The sequence below is a fragment of the Physeter macrocephalus genome, chromosome 20 (assembly GCF_002837175.3).
Source record: "Physeter macrocephalus isolate SW-GA chromosome 20, ASM283717v5, whole genome shotgun sequence".
NCBI lineage: Eukaryota > Metazoa > Chordata > Mammalia > Artiodactyla > Physeteridae > Physeter > Physeter macrocephalus.
Window position 1 is genome coordinate 67,072,049 of NC_041233.1, and position 25,656 is coordinate 67,097,704.

At 37.6% G+C, this 25,656-nt stretch overlaps 1 protein-coding gene and 1 non-coding gene across 16 annotated transcripts in view; both read left to right on the top strand.

Annotated features, from left to right (window-relative positions):
- Window positions 1-25,656, top strand: part of VTI1A (vesicle transport through interaction with t-SNAREs 1A) — a 374,999-nt gene that overhangs the window by 17,235 nt on the left and 332,108 nt on the right. The window lies entirely within an intron of this gene.
- Window positions 23,231-23,303, top strand: TRNAA-UGC (transfer RNA alanine (anticodon UGC)). The gene has a single exon. It is a non-coding gene; the product is annotated as a tRNA-Ala (tRNA).

The following is a 25,656-nucleotide window of genomic DNA, read 5'->3' on the forward strand; positions in this document are numbered from 1 at the left end:
AGAGGCCACAACAGAGGGAGGCCCGCATACCACAAAAAAAAAAAAAACAAAAAAAAAGAATTACATTCCTGAAGAATAGAGTCCTTTAGGTATCATGTATTTAGATAAGCATTTCTCAGGTATATTTTCTATTATAAAGAAAAATGGAAACAGCAGCTAGGAGCTAAACATTTAGTCTCCAGGCTATCATTAAAAAATTCATGTGTTCTTCTGTCTGTTTGGTGCCGCAGCTCTCTTCTGCTGTGTCAGGAAACATCTTTCACCACCACCACGACCACCTTCTGTTGTACGGGACTCACAGTTTATAAAGCGCTTTAACACACATTATTCATTTCACTGTAGGAAGGGTAGACAGAGCAGATGCGGATTACTATCCCCATTTCACATGTGATAGAACCAAGAGGTCCAGCTTGATTATGGATTTTATTCAACAAGTCCTTCTTGAGCCCTGTAGTGTATCAGGCAGTGTCCTAGGTGCTGGAAAAGAGCCATGACTAAGAGAGAGAAAGTTCTTGCTCTCGTGGAATTTATATTCTAATGGGGAAGACAAGAAACAAGTGAATACATCTATCTTAATTTCAGGTAGTGATAAATGCTATAAAGAAGATGAGTAAATGGACAGATAGTGACCAGCAGGGCAGTGTGGCTGTTTTGCTAGGGTGTTCTCTGTGCCCATTTTGCTAAGGTGTTCTCTGTGCCCAAGTGGGAGAGAGGGGTGCCTGTGGTTACAGAAGTAGGGGCAGAGGAAAGATCTCTAAGGGCATTGCAGGCATGGTGAAGACCTTGGCCTGCTTGATGAGAAGCAATTAGGGCATTGAGCAGTGAGTGGTCCTTTGCCTCCTGTTTCACAGCTTTGTCCACTTTACCTTACCTTATCACGTGAGGCATTTGAATAGAATGTAGGAAGTATTTTTGTAATTCTCTTTTGATTCTTATTGTCTTTTTATATTTAATTCTTTTGTCTTTTAATGAAATGAAGAATATCTTCTTAAAGACATTTGATAATTTCTTATAGTCATATACCGTACCTCAAAGTATTGAATCCCAGGACAAAATAGTAGAGATTGGTCCTTCAATCTTCAATTGGTCCTTCAGTCACAATGTTTATTGCAAATGACGAAGTTCTCTTATTCCTCTCGTAATATCAAGACTTCGGGGAACATCTGTGCCAATGGGGAAAGGTAGAGGACAACTCAGTACTTTTTTCTTCAACCCCATCGTCTGCTTGCTTTCTTTTCTTGGCCCCTCTTCCTCCTCCTCTGCCTGTCCCTCAGGTGCCTGGTTTCTTCGGACTTCTTCTGCACTTACCCCACTGTCCTACTCCTGTGTTATCATCCGCTCCTGTGGCTTCAATACCACAGCTATAATTCTCTTGCATTTCTCACTCAGAACTCCCTACAGCTCTAAATTCATATTTCTTACTACTTACTGGGCACTGCTACCCCAGAGTCCTTTAAACACAAACACTTAAATTGGACAAGTACTAGTCACTTCAGAGTGATGTTTTAATTTTTCCCTCTTCATCCTCTTATGCATCCAGTTGGTCACTGAGAGTTAACAATCCTGTCACTTAAATAGCTCCTGCTTTCATCTCCACTACAGGAAGCCTTCATGTTTCTCAGTCTGGATGATTGTAGTAGCCTTGCCTCCTTCCATTCTTCTCCCAATCTAAACCACCCTCCACTCCAGTCTGGAAATACCTTTCTAGCACACTGATCTGAATATGTCACACTGTTCCACAAAATCCTACAGAGTTCTCATTGCCTGCTGAATTGTTAAAAGGCTAGAATTTGTTGGTTTCCTTTGGAGTAGTGCATCTCAATCTTTTTTTCATTAGCACTCCACTAAGGAACTTTTTTAGACTTTTTTTTTCCTAATTGCTCCTCTCTTCCCCAGGAAATTTTAATACCATAAATATACTGTGTGTCTGTACATCTGTTCATGTTCTGTGGCCCTTTGGAGGGCCATGCATCTTTGTAATATTTAAGATTCTTCATCCTCCCAAGAACCAGTTCTTGCCTCTGGGCATAATGTCACCTCTGTTGACAGTGCCTGTTTTAGAGAATGTTGGCCTTTATTTGGACAAGCAGATAATTTACTAACAGATCCTTTCAAGGCTTATTGTTAACTTTGTTAGGACACGTCTAGAGTAGCCTGACTTTTGAGGTTTGTCTTTCTTGGATTCCATTTGAATGACTGGAACGTTCAGTTGAATATTCCACCCTCTGTTTGGTCCGAATTGTATCTCCCTGCTTTGGGTGACCTCCAGAATCTCGATTCCACTCATGGCTCCCCAATACATGTCCTCTGTTACACCTCTTACCTCTGCATACGCAAGTTCATTTTCAGCCAAAGACTTAACAGGACCCCTTTATAGATAGATTTCTGGAGCTCCTTCTCTCCAGTACTCTGCTAAGTTTCATCTATCTCGGCAGTCCCCGCCTCCAGTGTCTACCTCCTAAGCTTAGAGACATGTTAGGCTCCATTTGGGCTCCACCCTCCGTGCTGGAATCTGATCAGTGCCTATGGGCTGAGAGCCATGGTGATTGTAGGGTTCATTTCAAGTGTTCTCTCCTCACAGGATTTCAGTCCTACACTGCCTATTGCCCAGTTTTTTAAAACGATTGCTTCACACGTTTTGTCCATTGTTATAGTTGTTTAGAGAGGGAGGGTTGGTCTTGTATCAATTACTCTGTCATTACTGGCATGAAAGTTCAGTAGAGTTTAATGTTTATTAATCCTTAGTGGATAATTGTGTACGTCTGAGAATGAAAAAAAATAATAGTCTGCTCTTTACAATGACCTATCATAGAATATAATCTGTAGCTGACTAAATACTTACTTAAAAGACTTTAAAATATGGGTTATAATTTGCAGTCATAGTTGTGGGAAGGTAAGGGAAATCAGCAGTCATCGCTATGTTCCCTTTTACACTGTTGCTACCTCTGATGATTCTGTTCACTTGCCTAATTCCATTTTTCTTTATTTTTGGCCTCTTATAGCCTCATATTGTTCATTTTGGATTCTTATAGTCTCAGAGTAATAGGAATATTAGGTCCAGAGAAGTTCAAATCCAGTCACATTTTTGAGATGAGGAAATGGAGGAACAGGGGGACCAAATGTCTTACCTTAAAGTCACACTGCTGTTTAGAGCCAGGACCAGAATCAAATAACCTAAACACACATTCTGATGTTCTCTCCATGATCCTTTGCAACTCCCTACCCTCAACTTCACATTTTCATAAAAATCAATTTAATAGCTTCTTTGTATGTTTGAAAACAATGTAAAAATTAGAATTCATGTATTTAAGCCATTCTTGTAATTTCTTCCTTCAGTATTGGTATGAGGTTAGCTGGGGCATGGTCATGTCCAGGAAAATGAACCCCAGCTAAACGGAGGAAACATGTAGTTGAGGATTTTTTCAAGTTTAAGATTATTGTTTGCTTCTTACGAAAATAAAATCACGCAAACAAAAACCCCTAAACTTGTACAAACAACAACAGAAAACAAACGTTGTATAAAGTATTTGACCAAGTCTCAGTAAGTAGAAAAAGAAAGGGACAAATAAGTGATGTACCAGGATAAGTTCCCTAGGTCATGAGGACGTGCTGTGTTGAATGATGAATGTCTTTTGCATCTGATGTTGTAATACTATGATGCTTACGCCATCTTGTGGCTGATTTGTATAGTTGCATATGTCTTTCTTTTTTTTTTTTTTTTTTTTTTTTTGGTAACAAAGCTGAACTTCCTTTAAGATGTATACACAGACTACAGGATTTAGGGTGGAGGATTTGCAGTAGAGCTTTTTAGCCCCAGTCTCAAGTTCACTTCTATCCCAGGTCAGTGGTGCCCGAATGCTGTCCTTTTCCTGTTTGGCAGGCTATGTGATGTGATTGTTAGACCAGCTCCTAGTGCAGAGCTGTCTACATCAGAGAATGGCACTTCTATTGACAGTCTCAGCAGTGAGGCTGAATGGTCCTGGAAACCCAACTTCCTGCGGACTATCGGAGTTGGTCCCTTAGGTCAGGGTTCAAAGGATGTTGTGGAACAGCTTGAAGCTTTCACTGCTACTACCTACACTCGCTCTTTTAACAGGTGAATGGACAACTTGAGTATGTGAGTTTATGACTGAAGCCAGTAGCTGTATTCTATTTTTTTAAGTCTAAGATAGACTAAAGAAGTATAAATGAGAGCGATGAACCCTTTTAAATTATGACTTTTGTTGAAAGGTCAAAAACTTGATGCTTCTGTTTATCCTTCCTGTTCTTGTGACTTCCTGAGATATTTTACTTTTCTTCTGTGGAAGCTGTAGAAAACCATGAAAGCATGTTTTAGAAATTTGGATCATGTCAGTGGTAATATGTTGTAATTATGACATCAGCTGTCCCTCTTGCAGGAGCATACGTACATTCTAGAAAGAAATAAGAAAGCCAGACTGGACAGAATCATCCCAGCAAAATCTTCCTCCGCTCTGTGCACTTAATAAATATGATTTCCATTTAAAAATTACATTTGTTTTTGGATTCTCCGTAAAAATAATACCTGCTCGTTATAGAATATTCTGGAAATAAATAAGAGTAGAAAGAAGAAAAAAAATCACCTTAGCTCTATTACCTCAAAGGATTCGTATTTTACATTTTTATTTATTTCCTTCTAATCTTCCCTTCCCCTCTCTTTTGTATAATTTGTTGTTTTATTTTGCATAATAATGATGCTACTTGATCCACATTTACAAGGTTCTAACATTGGTACTTTCCATTTCTATAAATTTTTTTTTTTTTTTTTTTTCTGTATGTGGGCCTCTCGCTGTTGTGGCCTGTCCCGTTGCGGAGCACAGGCTCTGGACGTGCAGGCTCAGCGGTCATGGCTTACGGGCCTGGCCTTTTTTTTTTTTTTTTTTTCTGTATGTGGGCCTCTCGCTGTTGTGGCCTGTCCCGTTGCGGAGCACAGGCTCTGGACGTGCAGGCTCAGCGGCCATGGCTTACGGGCCTAGCCACTCCGCGGCATGTGGGGTCTTCCCGGACCGGGGCATGAACCCGTGTCCCCTGCATCGGCAGGCGGACTGTCAACCACTGCGCCACCAGGGAAGCCCTCTATAAATTCTTAGTCATTTTAATGGGTGCATAATATTTCAATCAGTGATATTAGTTCATCTTTTGTTGAATCCTAATGTTTTTCCATTTATCCCCTCCATAATTTATTGTGCTGCAATGAACATATTAGAACAGGATTATTTCATCAGGGTCACTTCTCAGAAGGCAGATGATCACATCAAAGGTTATCAACAATATTATAGTTCTAATTAAAATATTCCTTGGAAATGTGTTTTTACTGTGATTTATCTGATCATTTTTGTTGTTCTTTCTATGATCTTCTCTGTATCAAAATGTTAAATAAGAGCTAAAAATCATAGGCAGACCAGAAGTAAGTACTTTATGTACATCACTCTTTTAACCCATAATTATATGAAAAAGATACTGTCATGATCTGTCATTATGGGGATTTCACAATTCTAGAATTAAATACAACTGAGATTTCTTTTTCTAAGATACTTTTCCATGGAAGATATATTCATGTTGGTAAGGCTAGCAGATATGCATGGCTCTCATATCTGGTTTAAAACTGATTTCATTTTACATTTTCAAAATTTCATAATCAGAAACTGAAGAATATTTTAGTTATCTGGATATGACTATGACCCCTTTAAGGGAGAAAGTAATACTGTACGTGTACATACATGATTTTACTTGTTTGCAGTTATTTTCTGAGGATGTTGTTTCCTAAGGCCTCCATAGGTGAAATTGTTAGAAAATCATCATGCAGTTGGCCTTCTTTGTTTGTAGGATTCTCATTCCAGACTTTGACCTTGGTAAATCTTCTACTCACAGAGCCCAGTAATTTCAAAGGCTGACACAGGAAATGGATTCAAAAGTCTGTTTTCAGCTGTAGTGATGCCTTCTGGGGCTGATCTGTGTTTGCGTGTCACCCTGGTCTCCTAATTCAGGATGCTGTTAAAGGTTCATGTTCTTGACCCTTCTCCCCACCATGTATTCTTGAATGGAACAGTAGTATGTATTAAATATTTTATCATTGGTCTTATGTACTGAATTTGATGTTGGCCTTAATAGATTTTCTTCCCTTTGGAAACTCTGACACTTTCTTCCAAAGTGACTGTTTTTATGATGACTGCTTTGGGCTTCAGACCATTGTCTTTACCTCCTGTAGAGCTTTGTGACCTGCAAAAATAACTTCCATGTCCACTGTAGTTACTGGCAAAGTTGAAGTGTGTACTGGTATGGATAGATCTCTGTGTGTGCACTCACACATTCTTGTGTGTGTACATTTTTTTAAATTGGTGTCAGATTCCTGATAAGATATTGCAATTTTATTGGAAGATTTTTTCTATCTATTGATACTTACTAATTTTTTTTAATCATTGGAATTAAAGTTTTAGTGTCATTTTATTATAGAAGGAGCAAATTTTTGTTATGACTTTATGTTATTTCTATGGTTTGAGTTTTCTAAGCAGATGAAGTGTATGTATTCTGGAAACGGTGCTAAATTGCTTTAAAACAAACAGACAAAAAAGAATTATAAAGCTTATTGGTTTTAATTTAGTTGTGTCTGTTTATAATCCTTCTTAAATGACTTAACAAATTATTATCGACTTTTCTGTTGTTTGTTTGTTTTGCCTAGCCACTTTGATCTTACCTAGGAAATAAAGAGGAAAGATAAAAACAGGTAAGATTTTTGAAAGATTTAACTATAAACTGGTGATAAATTTGGCTTCATTGTTAGTCACTAGATGGCACTGTTTATTTGCAGAGTGCCATTTTTTAAAAAAGAACTGGTATAGTAACTGAAATTACTGCTTCATGAATAAAATATTTCTGATGGGATTTGCATTTCTATATTGGCTGAAGATACTGTTGAATGTTTTATTAACCAGCCCAATGCAACTGTCAGCCTATTAAAGAGATCCAGTGGTCCCTGTTTAGATAAATAAACTAAATAAATCCAATTCGTCAAATTGTGTTCTTGGCTGTTTATTTTCCATTCTTTTGATGTACAGTTTATTTTAAGTTAAAGCCACATTGGTTTAAAAATTAACGGGAAAATGTTATTTGGTGTTTGGAACATGAAGAAACTAATTGCCATAGTCAAAAAGCCAACTCTGTTTTAGTGTTAAATTGTTTGCTCATAAATAGTAAACTTTTTACTGGTTGCTTGTAAACTGTCCCATGCTCAAAAATAGTCTGATATTCTGCAAATACATGGTCAGAGATTGTTATCAAGATTTGCGGGCACCCCTGTTGAATTTCCCTGGGAAAAGTACTATGTAGTTTAAAAGATAAGCCTCTTACTTGTTTTTTTTTGCCTTCGGGCCGTGCTCTTTTTTCACGTAGGGTATACTAGTCCTTGGAAAGAAAAGTAGCTAATTGATTTTTAAATAAAATGTCTTTTATTAAAGCACTTGCCAGGCACTCTCCTGGTAAATGCCAAACTTTAAAATGGGTGACAGTGATGCTGTGATGTTGCTAGGGCGACCAAAGGCCTCAAGACCGTAGCACAGATGCCCGCACGTTCACTGCCCTCTTAAAGCTTATGTTCTAGGAATCTTGAAACTCAAAATTGAACTATTTAATACCACTGACTTAGCTAGAGATTTCATACTTAGGCCCTAGGGTTAAAACATATTAGAATAAAGCATGTCAGTTTTGTGCTTTGCTTTGCTGAAGTAAGTGAGCAACTGGGAATGACACATCATGGTTCTGACTTTGCCTTCTCATTTCTTTCTTTCATGAATCTTCCATTGCTGTTTATGCCATTCTTATTGTCTTTTATCCAGTTCGACATTTGTGAGGTTCAGAACAAAACTTAAAATGGATTAGGCACTTCTGACTTAGCTCATAGCTTTTAGGAGCATTGAGCTGCTTGTGATGAAGATGGAGCCCGATCTGGTCTCTAGGGTGAAGGTTTTTCAGCTGTGTAGTAGTGGTTGAAGAGTTTTGCTGTGTCAACTAGTTTAAGCTTTCCTGTACAAGAAGTTAAAATGGGGCTAGAAGAGATTTTGCCAGAGACTTTTCTCTTGATTTCAGGTCCTTGGAAACCTACCAGGACATAGACCATGCACACAGATAGTCTCTTTCTGGCTTGTTTTGTTTAACTTTCTGTCCTTTAGTTCTCCCAAATGGAAAATTCATATTTAAGAATAAAACCAAGAACATATGTGGAGTCAAATTCGTCTTCTGGCTTTTCTTTTAAGAAGTTCATCAGATCATGGATTAAAAGCCTTTGCTAGAAATGCCTCTGAAATGCTTAAGTGTGGTCACATTGGGAAACATCAAGAAATGGGACTTCATCCTCATTACACTTTATTAGTTCTTGAGGTGCCTCATGCCTTTGCAAATTCACAAAAGCTTCTGTAGGTCAAGTTCCATCACAGAAGATTCTGAGGAAATTTACAAATTTTCTCCATTTGGTTCTGTTAAGTATTGTTTAAAACAAGTTATCACTGTCTTGGACTTGGAAATCTACTGTGAAAATGGTGATTTCTGTTATTGGTTCTAAAGAATTTGACCTGTAATTGCATTCTTAAAATGGAGAAAGACTGTTAGATTTTATGGTTTGGAAAGTCACGCTGCATGGTATTGGTCTTGGTGTGAAATATTTAATTACAGAAATGAATTGAGTTTCTGAAGGAGTGTATTCTGTACTTTAAAACAAGGGTGCCCTTTGTTAATCCTGTCTGAGTTTTTTTTTACCTGACATCCTTTGACTTTCCTACTGAAACACTGCAACTTTGCATATTAAATGACTGACATTTTTTGTTTCACTGCTTTCTTATTTTGATTTTTTATGTAAACCTAGTCTACAAATAAATTTCAACTGAAGTAAGACTAGGGTTGTCTTATTTATGGTGATATGTAATTTTTATGGTGAAACTTAGAAAGGAAAAAACAATCTCCATTGTTAGAATCTTGCAGATTTCTTTCTAGCTTCAATGAAGTTTAAATTTTTCTACTTTTTTTTAAAAGAACGTGGTTCCACACTGCCCATTTCAAATGCTGTCTGATCCAGGGTCCTTATTTGACGGCTTTATTTACCCTTAAAAAAATATCATACATGTATTATTAGACATTGGTTAGAAATGGTCTATCTCATATTTTTCTGAAATTGTATGAAGCTAACTTTGGTCATGGACCACTTTGCCAAGAGAGGAAGTGTGAAATAGTGAGAAAAGCCCAAGGAATGTAGACCCGAGACCTCAGACGTGGCATATTCCTTCTGGCCTTCAGTTTCTGGATCTGCAAATTTGGATCGTCTTATCAATTCTGCCTACCTAATGGGGAAATATGAGGGCCAAATAAGATAATAAATGTATAAATACTTTGAGAACTGCACTGATTTATAGTCAGTGGCTTTGCTGTGCACAAGTAGTAATCCTAGAATTAAAGAGTTTAGAGGTTAAAGTATCTCCAAGTCAGAATATTCCCTCAGTATCCTAAACCTTCCTTCTCAGTGCTTTAAGACGCACTATAGGAGCTTACACGAAGGATTGAAACATGAAATCTTCCATCTTATTCTCTGATATGACCTTCTACGTTGGATTGCTTTTATATTCTAGCACATTTTATTTTGTAAAAGATGTCTTAGAAATTAATCTATGCAAGCAAGGTTTCTCCTTGACCTTGTGGTAATAGAGTCAGAATTAAACATAGAAGAATTATGATACTCTTTGTTTTATATCATTTTATTATATGTATCATATTACTAATTAGAGTTATATTTGTACTGAGTTTTTCATCTAGAGTTCAAAATACATGTTGAATTATTTACTTTGAATTTGCTTCCCATCCGTTCCCTAATTTCTAATAACTGACATTTCCCAGAAACTATTAGAAGTCACTATCTTTGCATTGTTTTGTCACTGGCCTAACATACCAGTATTGAGAAGAAGGGGGGAAGATTCTGTAGTATCTGTTAAATATTGTCATTAATATCAACAAAGAATTGCCTTTAGCATACCTAAAGACAACAACCAAATAGCTTTATAATTTAAAAGTTTCAAATATTGTCATACACTGAGAATTTGGTTTATAATATGCCCCAAATATACAAGGCAGTGTAATACACAGCTAGAAATAATATGGTGGAAGCTGAAATGATTTAAATCAAATTCTCACTAGTAAAAACAAATACTATTAAAATTAATTTCAAACTAAAGAACAAACAAGGAAGCTGTGGAAGAGAACTTTCAAGCTGCTGTTCTTTCTATTCACTTCATTCCTTTTAATTTTAGTGGTTTTTAATAGTTTGTTGTTGTTTTGGTATAGATTACTAAAAACAACTTACATATCTTTAGTACTTATCATGCATCAAGCATTGTGCAAGAGAGCAAAAGATGAATAAGACATATTCTTCAAGGGGCTCATAGTCAATAATTGTCTTACTCAGGTAAGTGAAATGATGGAGGTTCTGATGGGAGAGTATGTGAAAGGGCACACTTTCAGGGAGGGACATCCAACCCAGGTGTTTGAGTAGGAATGAAGTGGGGTTGTGAGGGAAGGCACCCAGTAGGAAGGAATACCCACACTGAGACTTGAAGGGTGAGGAGGAATTTGAGAGAAGCAGGGTCTCCTCAGGTTGAAAGAATGACATAAAAAAAGTGGGGAGCGGAGGAGGGTAATATCGTGGAAGGGAGGAAGGGGAGGTCTAGAGTGTTTGATATCCTCCAGGTTTAACATGTGGGACTAGAGCCTTAGTTCCCAAACTTTGCTACACGTTAGAATCACCTGGGAGTCTTTAAGAACTCCTGCCGCCTAGCGTCCAGTCCCAGACGTTGTGGTTTAATTGGTCTGGGCTGCGAATTGGGCGTCAGCCCTTGATGAGCCTGAGAGCTCGGCAAAGCCTTGCCGGTTAAGTTGAGGAGCTTGGCCTTTATCTCGTTTGTGATTAGAAGTGATTGAAAGATTACACATGCTGGGTAATGTGCTTGCTTTATATTTAATGAAGCATTTAAAACAAGGAAGCTCGCTCTTTCATTTGAGTTACAGTGCCGTTTAACTTGCTTTCATTCTTTTTCTCCCAAATCTTCAATACTGTTCTTTTAAATACATTTTTTTTAACTTGGCAAAAGCCAGTATCTTACAGTGACAGTTACCCACATGTCTTTTGTATCAAATGACTTTAAAAGTTAATTTCTTTTTGGTTTAAAGTTAGGTACCATGATAGCCATTATTTGGGGGAAACAGGTGCCCTAGCATGAATAATTTGTCTCCCTAGGTGGCAAAATAAATATTTTAAATTCTCACTTGGGCCTAGGAAAAAAAAAAAAAACCCTCAGCCTTTAATTTCATACTACTAAATAGACTGTGCCTTTGATCTCTGACCTGAGGTCAGTGCCAATAGAACATCTTCATGTGAATTTTTTGTTTATAAATATGCACTTTGCTTTGGAAACAGGTATATTAATTCTCTTGTAAGAACAGAAATATGATTATAGAAATTATATATATATGTTGTTTCCAGATTTAGTAGGAAAAAACTATGTATATATGTATTTTTTCCTTCCCCCTGTGATGTCTTGCAAGACTGATGGTAACTTAATTTTGTGAAAGAATTGTCAAGAAATTGCTAGTAATCTCTAATCAGAGAAAAAGAAGTATGGATGTGGCAGATAAATAGGATTCTGTTGTGGCCAACATCTTCATTGATCTTAGCAGAATTTCTCTTTGCCTCCCCTGTGTCTGTATTTTCTCTTGGCAGTAAGCCGAGTGAATTTGGAATAGAAAGAAAGAGAGAAAATCTACTTGGTTCCAAATGATGATAGCTGTGCATTGGTGTGTGGAAAATAACTTACAACTTGGTAGTAGAATTACTAGAGGATTTCTCTTGTTTAGGGAGAAAATTGAAGTTCTTTTTGTGGCCAGGTTGGAGAACTTCTAATTTAATATAACCCATAGTTTATGATATCAGTTTAAATCTTATGATCATCATATCAAATGGTATTTTAATTATGAAATAACTTTTAAACTATTTCTGAACTGCAGTCAAAAAGGACTCAGATTAGAAAAAAATTACTGTCCTGAGCCTTAATTGCTTTTTTTTTTTTTGCCACACTCTGCAGCATGTGGGACCTTAGTTCCCCGAGTAGGGGTTGACCCCGTGCCCCCTGCAGTGGAAGCACAGAGTCTTAACCACTGGACTGCCAGGGAAGTCCCTTTAATTACTACTTTAAAATCTATTCTGTTTCTTAAAGTAAAATAGTTATTTTCTCAGGTTTTCTTTAAACATAGTGAATTGATTGAAGAGTCTTGGTTTATGGTTATATTGTTTTGCTATAGACTGCAGTCAGAGAAATTATTATCATGAAAGTATATAATTCCAAGATGTTATCATTATAAGATTCACAAACTTACATCTTTTTAGCTAATTATTACCCACTCAGGTAGATTCTAAGGCAATAATGCTTCTATGTGTTTGGAAATATAGATTGGGGGTGAGATTTTTGTCAGTGCATTTTATAGCTGAGAGGGCTTTCTATTTTCCTAGTCTGTTCAGGGACTATCAAAGTAGCAAAATTATGTTTTCTAATTCAAACAGAATGTGGCCATAGATGGCACTGTGGCTCGCACTGATATTTAACATATACCATATTGTGGCATTTTCTGAGAGAAATTTCTGAGACCAAAATCATCTACGACAGTCCCTTTGTAATAAAAGTTTACTTTTCACTCTGAAGAGGAATGATTTTAAACCCGGCAGAACTAGAAATACTAACTATATTTTTTAACGTTAGTAAATAGATCATGAGCAGCTGTATTTCTTGAGCCCTCAGAAATGTTTTTCAAAATGTGGTCTCTTAATACTATCTCTGCAAAATGTTTTTCCATAGGTATAGCGCCTAGAGAATGCCAGTTAAAGTACGCCCGTGACTCTCATTCTCATCTCCCAGAAAGCATTATTGAAGCCTTGCCATTAAATCAAGGCATTTTGTCTTTTGAATTCTGTCATGGCTGGGGCTAAACAACTGTCACTGGCAAGTGACAAGAGGCATAGACAGCAGGGAAAAGGAAAAGAGAGAAAGTAGGAGCAGGGGAAAATAAAAGTATGAGAGAGAGGGAGGGAAAATACCAGGTATGTACCAGAAGGGTGAGGTGCTGGCAGGCAGCAATTGCCTCGGGTGCCAGTTGGTTGAGACCCATGCAGTGATCTGCTTACTCCTGCTATATCCTGATACTTTTAATGTCTTTTTGGAATCTAGGTAGTACTAAGAAATATCTCAAAGTACAGACTGATGTCATTAGGTTCACATTTGCCTAAAGAATTTTTCAGTCCTCCAATTTAAAAAAAAAAATCTATAAATATATACAAATTTATGGGTTTTTTGTTTAGGTTTGATTTTTTTGCTAATTATTCCTCCCTCAGGTAGATTCTAGGGAAATAAACTTTCCGTATGTCTGGAAATACAGATTTGCATGCAAATCTATCACATGCAAATAGTGATAGATTTGAAGACGCCACACATGAACGAATATTAAGTCAATTATATTTTTGTACCCCATGTCATAAACTTGGGGATCTGATGCATTTCTACCTTGATGTTGATATTTTAGTAAAGTCAGGATGCTTGCTTTTGGGGGCAGAAAATATATGATCTTTCTTTTCACTGAATGCTATTGGTAATGGGTAGTTTTCCTCTTTGGTCTAGAGCGGAGTTTCTCAACCTTGGTACTGTTGAAATTTTGGACAGGATGATTCTTTGTTGGGGGTGGGAGGAAGGTGTCCTGTGCCTTGCAGGGTGTTTAGCAACATCTCTGGCCTTTACCCACTAAATGCCAGTGGCCCGCTTCCACTCCACCCCAGTCGTGACAATCAAAAAATGTCTCCAGATATTCCAGATGTCCCCACTGAGGCAAAATTATCCCTGATTGAGAACCCCTCAATCTAGAATGATCGCTGATAGGGCTTTTAAAGGGAGAGGGAGAGAGAACTAACTATTGAGGTCCTCTAATAGGTCAGCTACCATGTTGTATATCAGTTATTCTTCATAGCCAGTTTATAATTCAGTCATACAAGGTTATGAAAAGCTGACACTTTCCCAAGGTCTCATAATTTGGATCCAGGACTTGAAATCAAACCTATCTGACTCTAAAGCTACTAAATCATACTGCTTTATAGCATTTCTCTTTAAAGAGTCACTGAAGTCTCTGTTAGTTCCAGTGTGTCCAGTCTAAAGAAAATTGGTTCAATAACTAACCTACATTTATTTCAAATAGGCTGTAAACCAAGAGAAGCAGGTTGATGTAGTGGAAAGTACGCTGGATTAAGCATCAAAGTTCTGGCTCTGGGTGTCAGCTCTGATACTAACTAGCTGAGTGCCACTGGGCAAGTCACTGTGCCCTGGCTTCTTCAACTCTGAAACGTGGGTCAACCTCCACATTGTCTGTGTGAGCTATGTTATTTAACAATTTTGAAAGTGGGAATGCTTGGCATTTTAAGACCAACAGAAGTTTTCACGTTGCTTTAAAACTATTCTATATGCAGTTTAGGACAATAGGTGTGCTTTGGAACTTTGGGCTCACTTTACCTGTTAGTCTCATATTGATATGTCTTCCATTTCTACAATACCTAGCCCATTATTTATCTCCTTTGTGAAGTCTTTTCTAATTATCTTTCTGTCATGATAGATTTTCTTTACTTCCCATTTGCCTTGGCACTTATGTTATTAACATGTACCAATGTACACACTGTTTCCATGTCAGAGCTGAAATGACTTACTGATTTTCACTTACTTATGTCTTATTACTCCAGCCAAATTATAATATCTTCAAGAGAAAAAACTGGATGTTCCACTTTTAAGTTTTCTGAAGTAGTTTATAAATGCTGTACATAGTAGGTATTCAATAAGTGCCCATTGAATTAAATTTAAGAATTTGTAATTTTAAAGCAAATTTTTTTCAGATGAAACATCCATGATACATGGTGGGCACACAAAACATATAAGTATTTCAACAATACGTCAAGTGTGAATTGTTCTTTAAGCACAATTTCTGTTTAACTTTAGTGGAGCAAAATAATAATGCCATGTGTTGCAATATATTTTTTCTCTGTTCTGACTCCTTTTAAATTTCTCAGACCTGGGAATTAAGATGCTTTAAGAATGAAGTTTCTGAAATGCTCCATTGGGTACATCTTTTCAGAAATAGCCATCTGTAGGAAAATATGACATATTCATTGGCAGAGAAGAGCTGATAAATACAATTTGATGTAGTGTTTCAGCAAGCATTTCAATAACTTTTTGACATTTTCCTGTAGTCCTTATTTGCCTTATCAATAGTTATAGTGACATATGATTGTCAACTTTTTATATTAAGACCAAACTAATAAATTAAACATGTTATGTTTATATCTGATGAAAGCTGATGTTTTCGAAGGGTGTTAAAATACACTGACAGGTCCTGTTCATAAGCTCCTTTGGTATAAATATGCAGATGGCATCTTTAGATATTGTTTGTACACATGCCGATAGAAAGTGTTGACAACGTAACAAATGCAAATGTCAACCTCACAATTTAACCTTTCTGTGTAGAAAAAGATGTTAGTTTTAAGTTATGTGTATCTTTTAACTTTATTTCAAAGTTTTTATTATTTTTTAGCCTGTTATCACTACTGTTTCATGTACGGCTGAAAGCAGCCATTGCAAGATTTACGCTTGAGAGCTTTTCTCTGTCATGCTCCTACTTCAACAATTGCAACTGTACAGATGTATTTATTTTTCTCATTCTTCAGGTTATTTTCCGTGTTGTTTTCTATCTCCTGAATCTTCTTGTAGCATCCTTCTATTTACTGTTACAAAATATTTGGGGTTAATAAGAAAGCCTAAGGAAAACCTTATGAACACCCCCTCCCTGCCCCACACATACTTTATGTTAAAGCATTTCTTACAACATTTTGCCACACTCATGTCTGTGCTAAGATCTAACAGAGTGTCGTGCAGCACTTTTTTAAAATTTTGGCTTATAGAGGCTCATATGGGACAGCAGTGGGTAGGCTGGAAAGAGAACTGGGTATTCTAGTTAGGAGAATATTCTAAGAAAGAATATTCTTCTGCTTAAATGCTATCGAAAACTAGTCGTGGACACCTTCAAATCCAAGATAGTAAGATTTTATAGTCCTTGCATGCAGAAACCATTAGAAATAATATCACAGGTCCACATGTACCCGCCAAAATAAATAACCCTTAAGGTTCCCTGAAATAAACATCAGATTAAAGATACTATCATTTCCGAACCTACACACAGGCCTTTTTTCTCGTTGACTCCATGGCCAATCCCTAGGCCACATCATTTCTGAATTTCTGCATCCACGTACTTCTGTTTACTGCATATCCTTGATTTTACCACACTTACATCTCCTCTTACTTCAGTGCATGTGTGTGGATCTGTTAAAACAGTAATATATCAGAGATAATATCATTTTTTTTAGGGGGTAAAGTAACCTTAGAATAAGGGGAATTGTGTAGGCATATATATCTTATAAATGCTCTGCACCTGGGTTGAGAAACACTATGATAGAGTTAAGAAACTTTTTAAGAGGGGGTGTTTCTACAGTATTGCTTCTTTAAGGACTATAGTAATGTATTGTTTTTCGAGCTAGTGATTCTTTATTTTTTAATTTTTAAAATATATATCTTAAAACTATAGTAATTTATTTATTTATTTTTTGGCCATGCCGCAGCTTGTGGGGATCTTCATTCCTCGACCAGGGATTGAACCCATGCTTTGTTTCCACTTAGTCTTGTTCCTCCAACTACATTATATACTATTTTAGAATAGGAATTGTGATTTCTCGTGCTGTGTGAGAGCCTATAAATTCTAAGTAAACATTTGTGAATTAACAGATGAGTAAGCATATCATGTCTATTCATGATACTTTAAGAGAAAATAAAAATAGTTGTCCAGTTAGCTCATCTCTGTGGTAAGTGAAGAGAGTCAAGTTGGACTGTGTTATGAAATATACATTACAATGCAGAGCTTTCCTAAGTTGGGGTAAAATGCCTGTCTTCTTCTTGATTAAAATATAGGACTTGGCTATCCCATATTAACCAGAACCAGACCCAAAGACATTAGTTAATAGCAGTGTAATCATGTCCACTGGTTCCTAAAAAAGATTAAGATTGTTTTTTCTTTAAAGTAGTACATTTTTTATATTTAATTTATCATTCCCCAAGCAAACAATCTTCTATATTTAAAATATAAAGCAAAGTAATCACAACACAAACTTTAGTTTTATAACCTAAGCAGCTGTATTTGTTTAAAATACTTCATGGGGTTTTGTTTTTCCCATCTTTCTTAAGTTGTTAGAAATTTTCTGAGTTCTTCCTTTGTTTCTGAAAATATATAACTTTCTCACTGTTGAGTGCAAAAGGACCTTTCTGTTGACAAATTGGCACCCATGGTTTTAAATTCACAGCGTGCATTATCCAACCCCAACTGCTGTTGCCTTCATCCTGTCCATTCAGGCAGCTGACAGTCATAGTCAGAAGTCAGGATTATGGCTCCTCCTTTTCCAATATTGAAAATATTAACTACAGATCAGCAGTAGTTAAAACCAGGAGTGCTCAATTGAATTCTTTGTGGTATTTGAAACACACACACACACACACACACACACACACACACACACACACACACAAGTCAGGAACTCCCCTGGGGAGACTGGTCTGCAGACCTGAATTGGGTCTCAGGTGATTCCAGTGTACATCTTTACAAAAGAACCGTTAAACTAATGTTTCCCAGTCTTTTCACTACCAGGAAAACCAAATCAAAAACATTTATTAAGGAAGCATTGGGGGCTTCCCTGGTGGCGCAGTGGTTGAGAGTCCGCCTGCCGATGCAGGGGACACGGGTTCGTGCCCCAGTCTGGGAAGATCCCACATGCCGCAGAGCGGCTGGGCCCGTGAGCCATGGCCGCTGAGCCTGCGCGTCCGGAGCCTGTGCTCCGCAACGGGAGAGGCCACAACAGTGAGAGGCCCGCGTACCACAAAAAAAAAAAAAAAAGGAAGCATTGATTTCCATAATTTTTAAATTAACATAGGTAGGGAGATAGAATTTTAAATATTTGAGTGAAGTCAAGGTTTGTTAAATCAGTGTGAGAGAACTGAGTTCACATAATTCTAGCTTAAACAAACAAAAATTCTGATATTTGATTAGGCTGTGTAGTCTTGTACTGGCTAAGTATATGATCACCACTAAACTTTCTGAAATATTGGAAGCAACTCATGAGCCCTTCAATCCCTTTCTGGATGTCTGGTAGAGCAGGAACGGAGAGCAAGGCTGAGAGGTGACGGAAAGTGTGTTGATGACTAGACAGACAGAACTGCACATTTCAAGAGTGAAGCTAGATAGTCTAGCCTCTCGGAAAACAAAGGAAGCTGGGAATGTTGCCTTTCCAGCCGCCTCCTCTCTAAATTGAAGAGGAAGAGGAAGAAGGGGCTAATGTTTATTGAGTGCTCATTATGTACCAAAACCTGTATTAAGGACAGTTTGTATTTTGTCTCTTCAGAAGCCCTACGAAGTTAGATGTTAAGACTGTTTTAGCGATGAAGAGACACATCCTCAGTCAGATACAAGGTAGTTTGCCCAAGGTCATTGAGCTGGTCAGTGGCTGAGCAAGAATGAGAAACCAAGATTCTTTGATTCTGTATCCAGTGTTCTTTCCGATATACCACTCTGTCTTCTAAATGCGCTTCCTGCCATGGTCCAGTTTTTTAAAAGTCATGTAGGACCCTGGCTACATGAAGAACATCTCTCTGGTCTTCATTTATGGTTGGTTCAATATTTGTGGAATATTAAGTTGTAGGGAACCTTATAACCAATACTCTAGGAATGTCTGTGAGTTCTCTAGAGCCCGAGTTGCATATACTGTGAAAGGAAGGATCTACTGGGGATCCTAAGGCTCAGTAGTCCCACCCAGAAATTATGCGATAGGTCACAGTAGCGTATGTTATATATTAACAAAGAATTTTTTTTTAATAAAAGAAAAAAGACCTTAAGTTCCTCAAAGTTATTTTTTAATTTTATTCTTGTGTATGGAACTTTTGCCTCTCTCTCAGCTCTCTGTTTCCTCCTTCCGACAATGAAGTGGTTAGAGTAGACCAGTAGTTCTTAAGTAGACCGGTAGATCAGTAAGTGGGAATCACCTGGAGGGTTCATTGCTGGGCCCACCTGAGAGTTTCTGATTCAGAAGGCCCAGCAAGGGGCCTGGGGATTTGCATTTCTAAAGAATTCCAGGTTGGGACTTCCCGCGTGGCGCAGTGGTTAAGAATCTGCCTGCCAATGCAGGGGACACGGGTTTGAGCCCTGGTCCGGGAATATCCCACATGCCGCGGAGCAACTAAGCCCATGCACCACAACTACTGAGCCCGTGCACCACAATTACTGAAGCCCGCACACCTAGAGCCCTTGCTCTGCAACAAGAGAAGCCACCACAATGAGAAGCCTGCACACCGCAACAAAGAATAGCCCCTGCTCGCTACGACTAGAGAAAGCCCGTGTGCAGCAACGAAGACCCAACGCAGCCAAAAATAAATAAATTAAAAAAAAAAAAAAGAATTCCAGGTTGACGCTGAAGCATCATCCTGGGACCACACTTTGAGAGCCACTGGAGGAGATGATCCATAAAGTCTCTTCCAGCTCTAAAATTTATCTGATTCACCTTGTCAATTTCCTGGACTTCTTGGAAGATAGCTGTATCTTCCACTTTGAAGATGTATGCCTTGAATCTCTGCTTTATTTAATTGTGTTTGTTGCCCTTTCTAGTCATAGTGCAAGTTCTTTTCCCTTAGAAATTATTTCCTCCCCCCCCACCCCCCCCACCCCATACTTTGTGTACTGCCAAACAGAATGTTTGTTTAACTAATGTTAGTGCAGTGCATTTCCAGAGCTGCCCTTTGGGGAAATTTAAATGAAATTTTAAAGTATCATTAAGAATGCAAATAATAAATTCTTTGATTAGCTGTAGGCATCTTTACATTGGGATGACTAAAAAAGGTTCTGGTTAATTAGAAGTAATTTGTTAGAAACCTGAATCCTCTCTTTTTCTCTCTCAGATTAAAACTCAGTTCCCAGCTGGATGCTTATAAGTGCAGGAAATGTAATTGTCAGATGATTAACTGCAAAAGATGGATAATTAGAGTTCATATGATGTGTCAAATATGGGTAACCAAGAGGTTGACTACAGGTTGAAAGAGAACAGCTGAAATCTACATTGTGTGTTGTGGCTATCAATGGGTGATTTACCTTTACCACCAGAGCTTGAAGAAAGGGTTAGGTAGAAAAAGCAGTTGCCTAAACCTTGCCCTTTATTTTTTATCCCATTTTGGGCAAATTCTTCATAATAAAAATTACTAGAAAAGAGTTCCCATTACCTGAAATCAGGCTTAGAACATTAAGCTGTTGCTGAATTACCTTTTCTTATGTCAAATAAAGGATTTGGGATTTGTAGCTGTATTTCAGTACCATATGTCTTTTTTTTTTTTTTTTTTTTTTTTGCGGTACGCGGGCCTCTCACTGTTGCGGCCTCTCCCGTTGTGGATCACAGGCTCTGGACGCGCAGGCTCAGCAGCCATGGCTCACGGGCCCAGCCGCTCCGCGGCATGTGGGATCCTCCTGGACCGGGGCACGAACCCGTGTCCCCTGCATCGGCAGGCGGACTCTCAACCACTGCGCCACCAGGGAAACCCCCATATGTATTTTTAAACTCCATTAAACCTATCTTAAATATTTCTTTCCCTAGTTGTAATGGCTGGCTTTTACTTCCTAAAAATAATGAGCAAATCTTAGCTCCTTTGAAATTAGTATCTCTTGTTCCTGGAAGTTAAATGTTTTCACTGTAAGCATTGGATTCCAAATGGAATAGTTTTGCCTTCAAAAAAGAAAATGTACTTATGATATTTCTTTAAAAATCATCCATCAAAAAAATTAGCGAGTCGGAAAAAAAAATCCTACAGCCTGTCAGTAATTAAATTAGCCATCTCTATTCTGGCTCACCTGTTGGTTCATTTAAAATCACAATGAAATGAATAGAAACTAGATTTTTCTCCTGCATTTGTAAATGGGACTTTCTCCATCTTCTAAACTTTGTATTTTTACTGAAGAGTTTTTCAGCTCTCAGAAATACTGCTTTACAAATTCAGCTAATGACCCAAACCCAGCTTGTTTGTTGTGTAGGAGTTGTATTAAAATAACTCACTGTATGAGTATTGTCATTAATGATATGCTCATTTTGATAATGGGGCTGCAGATTCTTAGTCCGTAGTCCTTGGGGAGATGCTACAATTTTTTTTTTTAACCAAGTATTGTTCTGGCTCCTTTCCTTGATTGGCCCAGAAATAGCAATCAGCTGGGGAGCAGGATGACATGCCTCTTAGCGATCCCTTTGATCTTTGAGATGAGTATCAACATTGTATGCTTCCTAATGGAAGTGTAATTTAATGAAATCTATTGGGTAAACATACTTCAGATGTTCAAAGGAGGTGACAAAATTTTTGCTGGCAGCCAGGACCTGGCGGCTTTCCAGCTTGCCTCTAGCTGCTATGCATATAGCATTGAGAAAGGCACTTAAAATAGGAACACAAAGTATTACTTTCATTGTGTTTCAACCCCCCTGCCTGCTCTCCCCTACCAATTTCTTTCCCTTAGGTTTATTTTTGTGGTATTTCTGTGAGTACCCTTTGACATATAACCTTTCCTAGATAAAGTGGAATGTAAGATTTGATCTTTTTATATTTTTCTTGTTTTATTTTATGACACCAAGAGTAGTACATTGGGTGTATGGCACCAAAGTCAGGAGAAGTTGTAGCCATGAGACTTACATAGAACATCCTAGAGGGAAAAAGGCACTCTATAAAAAGTACATATTTTCAGTATTGGTGGATTAAATTAAACATCTATTTTGGGGAGGAGATGATAGAGCGCTTTTGTTTTAACAATCCTTGAGGAAGTGTGATGGAAATAGACATAGACATCAGGAGTCAGGGACCTGACTAATCTCAGCAATGTAACTTTCTAGCTGTGTCGTTTAGGGCCAGTGACTTTCTCTGGGCCTCAGTTTCCTTAGCTGTAAAATGAATAGTTTGAATTAGATAATTCCAAAGGTCATTTTCAGCTCCAAGATTTTATGATTCTTTTTAAAACTGAATATCACCGTCCAATAAAAATATTATGGCAGCCACACGTGTAAATTTCCTAGTAACCACATTTTTTTAAAAAAACAGAAAGAGTCGAAATTAATTTCAGTAATATATTCTGTTTAACCCAATAGCTCCAAGCAAAATATTATCATTTCAGTATGTAATAAGTTTTAAAAATTATTGAGATATTTTACATTCTTTTTTTTTTCTAAGTCTTCAAAAGCCAGTGCATATTTTACACAGTGTATTTCAGTTCTGACTATCCATATTTCAAGTGCTCAATAATCACATATGGCTGGTGGCTACCGATTTGGACAGCAGCTCTAGATGCTACAATCCAACTATTCCAAACCACATTCCCAGAAGACAGTTGGGCATGAAAATAAAGGTTCTGAGGCCTCCTCTAAACCAGTGGTTCTCAACTTGGGCTATACCACCCAGGGAGCTTTAGGAAATACTGCTTCCTGGATACCCTTGGTCTAGGTGGAGCCAGGGCACAGGGATTTTTAAAGCTTCCCAGGTGATTGCAATGTTCAGTCCAGGTTGAGAACTGCTGCACTAGCCATAATGCCCCTAAATGCAGCTGTGTTGTATTCCATAGACTCCCCACCATCAAGGAAGCCTCTATAACCTCCAACCCCACTGTCTACACCCCACTTTCTAGGTAATAAGGAGTATATAGGATCTTTAGATCAGATCCAAAATGTTGACACTCAGTATACCATAAATTAAGGGACTGATAGATTTTGTTTCTTCCATTAAAAATAGGGATGTGATACATAAGAGAGTGTGGACACTGAAGGGTTTTCAGAACAATAACAGCAACAAAAAATCATGTAAGGTATAAGAGGACCCTTTGACATATAAAAACTCTTAAGTGTTTTATAATCTCAGCAATTCTGTGCAGTATATGAGGCAACTTCCAATCAATTGATACTCTTTTTTTAATACAGTTTTAGATTTTTTCTTAGATAAAAGTTTATTTCCTTTATAGTCCAGCTTCCTTTTAAAAGAATAGCTTTATTGGCAATTCCCTGGTGGTCCAGTGGTTAGGACTCCACACTTGCATTGCAGAGGGCCCAGGTTCAATCCCTGGTCGGGGAACTAAGATCCCACAAGCTGAGCTACACAGCCAAAAATAGCTTTATTGAGGTATAATTTATATACTATAAAATTTTCTACTATAAGTACACAATTCAGGGATTTTTAGGATATTTATACAGTTGTGCAACCACTACCACAATCCAGTTTTTGTTTTTTTTGTTTTTTTTTTTTTTGTGGTATGCGGGCCTCCCTCTGCTGTGGCCTCTCCCGTTGCGGGGCACAGGCTCCGGACGCGCAGGCCCAGCGGCCATGGCTCACGGGCCCAGCCGCTCCGCGGCATGTGGGATCTTCCCAGACAGGGGCGCGAACCCGGTTCCCCTGCATCGGCAGGCGGACGCGCAACCACTGCGCCACCAGGGAAGCCCACAATCCAGTTTTATAACACTTCCTAGAAGTTCTCTCTTGCCCATTTGTAGTCAGTCTCATTCCTATTCCCAATCCCATGCCACTGCTGATGTGCTTTCTCTCTATATAGTAGTGCCTTTTCTAGAAATTTCGTATAAATGGAATCATTTAATGTATCGAGCTTCTTTCACTTACCATAAGATTTTTGAGGTTCCTCTCTATTGTAGCATGTATCAATAATTTGTTTTTGGGCTTCCCAAAAAAAAAAAAAAAAAAAAAAAAAAAAAAAAAAAATTTGTTTTTATCACTGAGTAATATTACAGTGAATAAATATGTACCACATTTTATTTATCCGTTTACCAGTTAATGTACATTTGGATTGATTCTAGTTTTTTACTGTGACTGTGCTGTGAAAATTCACACACGTCTGTGTGGAAACATGTTTTCATGTCTCTTGGGAAATTACCTAGGAGTGGAATTGCTGGGTCATTTGGTAAATATATGCTTTTCAAGAAACTACCACATTGTTTCTGAAGAGATTGTACCATTTTATATTCCTACCAGCAATATATATGAGGATTCCAATTTCTCCATATTTTTGTCAGCACTTGGCATTGGCCTCTCACTGTTGTGGCCTCTCCCGTTGCGGAGCACAGGCTCCGGACGCACAGGCTCAGTGGCCATGGCTCACGGGCCCAGCCGCTCCACGGCATTTGGGATCTTCCCGGACTGGGGCACGAACCCGTGTCCCCTGCATTGGCAGGCGGATTCTCAACCACTGCGCCACCAGGGAAGCCCTGTCAGTCTTTTGATGGTAGCCATCTAGTGGGTATGTAATGACATCTCATTGTACTTTTAATTTGCATTTCCCTAATGTCTATTGATTTCAAGCATCTTTTTATATGCTTACTAGATGTGTATATATCTTTGGGAAATGTGTTTTTAAATCTTTTGCCCATTTTTTCTTAGGTTGTTTGTCTTGCTATGATTGAGTTTTCATGTATTCTGGATGCAAGTCCTTTATCAGATATGTGGTTTGTAAATATTTTCTCCCAGTGTGTGGCTTGTCTTTTCATTTCCTTAATGATGTCATTTGAAGTACAAAAGTTTTAAATTTTGATAGTGTTTAATCTATTAATTTTTTAATGGATTGTGCTTTCTGTATTGTATCTCACAAATTTCTGCCCAAAGCAAGGATACAAAGATTTTCTTCTAGCAGTTTTAGAGTTCTAATTGTTATATTTAGGTCTATTTGAAATTAATTTTTTTTATGGCATGAGGTAAAGTATCTCAGTTATGTATTTCTTTTTGTATATGGATATCCAATTGTTCCAGCACTATTTGTTGAAAAACTTATTTTTTTCCCCCATTGAATTCCCTTGGCTCTTTTGTAGAAAATCAGATGAGCATAGTGTAAGGGTTTATTTTTGGACTGTCAGTTCTGTTTCAGTGATCTATATGTCTGTGTTTATGCCAGTACCACAGTGTTCTGATTACTGTAGCTTTACAGTAAGTTTTGAAATCAAATAGTGTAAGTTCTCCAACTTTGTTCTTTAAAAAAAAAAAAAATTCTAGGTTTTTGGCATTTCCATTTAACTTTAAGAATCAGCTTGTCAATTTCTACGAAAAAGTCTGCTGAGATTTTGATAGGGATTCATTTAATAGAATCAATGTAGATCTATATGGGGGAAATTGCCATCTTAACAATATTAAGTCTTCCAATCCATTTATTTGTTTGTTCTTTAATTTCTCTCAGAAATGTTTTAGGTTTTTAGTATATGGTTCTTGTACTTCTTTTGAAATTTATTTCTAAATATTTTATTATTTATGATACTGTTGTGAATGAAGTTTTTTCTTAATTTTAATTTTTGTTTGTTCATTGTTAGTACATGGAAATATACTTGATTTTTGTATATTGATCTTGTATCCTGCAGCCTTGCTAAACTCGCTTAATAATTCAAGTAGTTTTCTTTGTAGATTCTTCTGAATTTTCTACATAAAAGATCAT